Consider the following 6,000-nt stretch of genomic DNA (forward strand, 5'->3'; position numbering starts at 1 on the left):
GTAGATCCGTGATTGAGTCAAGGGTTTAGATTCCCAGCTTTTACGTGACAAGAAGTAGGGTCGCGTGTCCAACCTCGTGTTGTTTCTCCGAGTTCTCTGCCCCCCCACCCCCACAGCTAAAACGTAGTTTGTCTCAAGTAGTCAATAACACCCCCGCCCCCTCTCTCCCTCTCGTTCTCCCACACGCATTTTCCCGTCCCCTAACCCACCTGTTTTAATGAGTTTCTGAATGTAAGAAGACAGTTGATGATAAATGGAATATGGGCGTGGTTGTGAAATATTCCACCTGATAGTCTGTAGCCTTTAATACATAATACATGTTATGCCTGATTATAAGATCATGGTTGTATAGGAACCACCTTGTATGGTGCCAGTAGTAACGAACGACCGTGTAGATGCCGGGGGTATGGTGCCAGTATTATCAGGATGTCTAACGTTTCTCATCTGTCTTGTCAACCTGTTGGTTGGAATCATTAGACCTACCTTTCATTGGCACAATAAATCTTAATTAAAATAACCCTCGTACCTCTAACTATGTATTAACATCATATTAATCATTCACACCCTTGTGGCCACCCACCGAAAGGTGCGCCAAAGTACTGATTTAGTGTTGGGGCGACCCAAACAATTTTTTTACGGTGCCGCACCACCATTAATACAAAATATCACTAACTTCCACGGATGATGTCCTCTGAACGTTTCTGCCCGTCCCTATTAAGCTGCAATATCAAAATACTACCCTAGCCTCACCTCTGTTCTAAGGGTATATTGGAGTTCTTACCTTCTATTTTTAACCATAATTCGTTTTTGTTCGTCACATCTGACACATATTTATAACAACCCAACACTATTTTCAAGTAAATTTTTGGGATGAGAGACCGTTCTGAAAGGATAAACGTCTGACGAATGATGAACCATAATTTGTTGGCGAATGTCAATATGCAGGAATAGTTGTAATATGTAGGCCACACATCTTCTCCATGTAGTCCTTGTGGTACAGTGAATCGTGATGAAAGCCTAGATGTACGAAAAGTAACTAACTGTGTCTCATCATCTAATAATTGCTGAAGAAGAATTCAGAATTTGATTAACATGCTAAAAATCTGACTCTAACAATATTTGTCAACAGCTGATATGAATGTTTCTTTCAACGCTTTCATGTTGAAGTAATTACTGTTTTATAAAAATGCCTTTAACCATACATATATATATATATTATTTTAGAAAGTATGAAATGCCAAGTAAGAAACGCCAAATAATTTTCTGATTCCTGTACTTTAGTTAAAGATGCATTATGCAAGAGCTACATCTGCCTATTGCAGGTGTTTTTTCTGACTTCAAATCATATATAAATTATTATTTAGACATTGATTCACACGGCAAGCCTATAATCATCTCTCTAGACCATTGGATGACCGAGATTTAAATCGATTTGAACACCGGTGAGATTTGAAAAAAATACGATAAAGTGGATAATTGAAACTTAGTCGCGGTTTTCAAGTATGGTTGCTACGATAATAAGCGATCTACACTACATCTTCAAACAGTCATAATTTCGCCAAGAATAAAGTAATTTGAATGAAATTTTCAATATATTCATATTTCATTATGTACTATTATAGCAAGAACGACCAGCTCTTTATCTAGATCCTACATAATGCATCTTTAAAGAGGTAGTATCACTTTCAAAACACATGTAATTAATTTGACTCGCCTATATTGTCAAAAATCCGGGAACTGGCCTTCCTAAAAAAATGTTTAGCATAGGCTCTCGCCGATCCTTAAAACATATATCTCAGCCATTGGTTCTTTGCCAGATGTTGGAGCACACTCCCATCGCGGGAGCGACAGATCGGATTCATATCTGATGAAAATCGAATCCATCATATAGCATCGAGAGTTGATTATGGTCTTGTCATGTTAGTAAAGTCTAATTAAACATACATTATGCAAGAGCTAAATCTGCCTATTGCAGGTCTTTCTTTAGGCCTTTAAACTTATCCAGACCATAATCAACTATCGATGTCATCGCTAGCCTGCGATATGTACTGGATTAGGATCCGATTTGCTGCTCAACTTTCATTCATGATTTAATCATGAAATGAATAATCGAGACTATGTTTTTTATCGTACCGACTTTAGTACTGATGATCGAGGCTAGGCTGAAAATTCAATCGATAAATTCTCGGTTCAGAGTGGATCAATTTGATTGAGTTTTCAGCACATTTCCTTTACATTATCTAGTTTTTAACTATTATAGTGAGAACTGTAAGCTTGTTATCTAATCTCCCATAATGTATCTTTAAATAAGCAGGCAGGGATCATAAAGTAGTAACTGTAGAAGACTCGGTCTTTCCCGTTGTAGAAGGTGAATAATTGTTTCATGTAGGAGAGAGCAGTATCAGAAAACAAAGCTTAATACACATTTGATAGCCAACGAAGACTTTTCTAGAAAATTTGAAACTAAGCAAGCACAGTTATTTTGCACGACTTGAAGACGGTTGAGTGAGGTATTTGGATGTGACTAATGCTAATACAACTCGAGCGTATGAATCTTTGGTAAGACACCTCCTGATTCTTGGTGTTGTTTATAATCTCATGTACAATTTGCACATAGTATTTTGACCTGTGGGATGAGACACGTTGTCTTGTCCATGATGAACCCCAGATTTCGTGCTTTAAATAATGGTGAAATTTCAGTATCGCCGATGTTTAGCTTTCGTGAAAAGTTGAAAGTGTTCAGTTTTGACCTTGGTAAAATCCTCACGAAGTCCGTCTACTCATCCTTCAGCTTTAATTTGTTTTGATTCATCCATGTCCGGATATCACTGATACAGGATTATAGCTTCTTTGGAGAACCGTGTATTGAAATCTGGTCTGAAGGAATGAATGTGTTATACAATTGCTTATCATCGGCAAAACCATGATAGCTTATACCATGTTTATGAATAATTTTAACAAGTGGAAGTACATACAGCAAGAAGAGTAGTGTACCTAGTACCGATCCCTGTGGCATTTCAATTGGCAGCGGTTTAGATACAGAGCTTCTGCTATGAATATGGACACATTGACTTCTGTCATTTAGATAAGACTTCAACCAATCCAGCACTGATCCTTTGATTCCCACAGATTGATTGAATAAATGCTGCACTTAGATCTAGAAGTATAAGGTTGATGCGATGGTTGCTGTCAAATGCTGCATCAATATCAGTTTTTACCTCAAGAATTGCTGTCTCTTTGGCGTTCTTTATAAGCAGACTGTTGCGGTTCATGAAGACTGTTAGCTCGCAGATAATTAGCGATTTGTCTTGCTATCATCCTTTCAAGCACCATTCCGATAATCTCAAGATTTGAGACGGGGCGATAGTTCTTAAAGATCTCTCAATCAAGCGATGGTTTCCGGGCTTTCCTCAGACGTGGAATCACAAGGGCGGTCTTTAATGAAGTCGACACACAGCTGTTGGCAATTGAAGAGTTTATGATAGCAGAAACTAAAACTGGTTTGGACTTCAGAAGCCATGTTGGAAGGGGATCTAGGCTATTTGACTTGCTCTTACCAATGATAAACAGGACATTTTCTTCTATAACTGCATGGGGCAAACTCAAACAAACGGCTTGGTATATGATGTTCTTCAAACTCCCTTCACCAACTGCTAGTATTGTCAAGAGTGCGCTACGTCTGATATCACTGACTTGTCAACTAGCACAACATCTGAATTAGACTTTAATCCCCAGTGTAGGCCCTACGGTGATTGATGTTATTTATTAAATTTAAATCAACCAGTTCTACAAATTATGATAATCTGTGCGACCCTAAGACGAAAGTAGAGAAAATATCGGCCCTGGGACTGTAAAGTCACCCCTACCCCATCCAATCTGTTAACTTTAAAGAAACTCGGACCACTGGAACAGAAAATATTTTGGACCATGTTGAAAATTTGCCCAAGAACCAGTTTTGAGTTCTTGTGGTGTGACTCTATGAGAACATAACCAAAATGTTTTGTTCTACCAGGTAGAGGGAGAGAGATGGGGTTTAACGTTCACTCGACACTAACTAGGTCATTTTGGGACTAACATATGTATGGTTCAATTTTATTTCAATAATTCGTTTGCACGTAGGGGTGTTTAGCACGTAGGGGTGTTTAGCTGTGGGAGGAAACCGAAGGACCCGTAGAAAACCCACGAGGTTGGACAGGCGACCTACTCCTTGTCACGTACAACCGGGGAATCGAAACCACGCCAGTTGACTCAATGACAGACCTTATGGCGCAGCGCGCACACGCTAACCATTCGGCCATCCAATCGCCAGCCTAATAGTTACTATGTTAACTTAAATACATTGCCGGACGAATCTGGTAAAGACGAATTAAAGCAGACAAATCTCCAAGAAACCTTTTGTTTAGGAACTCAAAAAGCTCCGGGCCACAGCCTATATGCCAACCCGCTTCTTTCTATATATGCAGTAGACTGAAGTCCAATATAAATTGGCACGTGGTATTAGAATAAACCGTTATTTACCACAAGCTAGGTGTTGAAATACAACTAACTAACAGCTTAGATAAACATCTTAATAGATAGATCAAAGACAACTAGTTTACATAAATAAACAAAAGACGAAATGTAACAATGTTATCATAGGTATGTTTATGAGTATTAGAGATGGGATTCTCTAATTCTCACAAAACCACGCTTTCATTACTTGCTCAATTTTTTTTTTTTTGTTACATAGAGTTCAAGTATTTTATTTGCGTGAATCGTGCGTTGTGTAATATTTATTTTTGTAAGAGAGGATTTCTTTGAGAGAAGCTGTTGCTCCCATGAACACATCCGCAATAGACATTCCTCGAAAAAACAGGGTAATTTAAATGATGATAGAAAATAGTAAAAGTTTCACATATTTAGAAATTTTGATGCTTTTTGTTTGAATTATCAGATATGAAATGAAATGGGGTTTAACTTCCTACTTGCCTGAACAAACTGGGATAAAGAGGAGGGGGGGGGGAGAGAGAGAGAGAGAGAGAGAGAGAGGGGTCATTTCGGAACTAACATATTGTTCAATTTTATTTCATTAATTTGCTTGCGCGCAGGGGTCTTTAGCCGTGGGAGGAAACTGGAGAATCCGTAGAAAACCCACGAGGAGGGACAGGCGCCTCTACTCCTTGTCACCTACAAGCGAGTAATCGAAACCACACCATTTGACTCCATGACAGACCTAATGAAGCAACGCGCACGCGTTAACCATTCTGCCACCCCACCTCCCGTCTAATGAGGAAAATATATCAAGTTCAGTCTGCCAGGTGAATGTTTAAACGGCAATTCAATGTTTTCGTCCCGTCCGCACGACTAGATGGTTCACCGTGGCCCCCTCAAATTATGTTGTTTCGTATTTAGTGTATAACGATTTGAACCAAGACTTGCCGCTGCTCTTATCTTAAAACCATAAAATCGACGGTTTCTCTTCCCCTATCTAACACTCGCGCCTCCCTGTCTCGGTTCCATGATGGCGTACATTCACCTGATGTCTAGAGACACACACAAACCTAATGACGAACACCGTCCGCCATTCATGTCATCAGATTCTAGCCGTTGAAATCAAAGTGTCTATATTTTCACATTCTACAGCTGTACGTGCCGGACAGCAAGTTTATAGCACTGTAGAATAATATCCATTCATTTCTTTGGGAAGACTAGGAGAAATCCAGGCGCCGTCTCTTAGAGATATAATCCTATCTTGGTGAAGCATTAAATATATACACACCCTATCACTAACCCAGGCGATATACCTATAGTCCTTTCAGTAGTTGCAGATATTTTGAAAACATCCAGATAAAAAGCGAAGGTTTATTTTTCTGAAGTTATTGAAATATGTCACCTAAACACATACACTACATATAAAAAGACATCTAGCAATAATTCAACTTATTTGCTCTATACTTACAGAATAGCCCCGCGAAAAGTTCGATACGGGCTAGGGGGTGTGGCGATCGGTGGTTTTGTATG

Source organism: Patella vulgata, chromosome 2, assembly GCF_932274485.2.
Source record: "Patella vulgata chromosome 2, xgPatVulg1.2, whole genome shotgun sequence".
Lineage (NCBI taxonomy): Eukaryota > Metazoa > Mollusca > Gastropoda > Patellidae > Patella > Patella vulgata.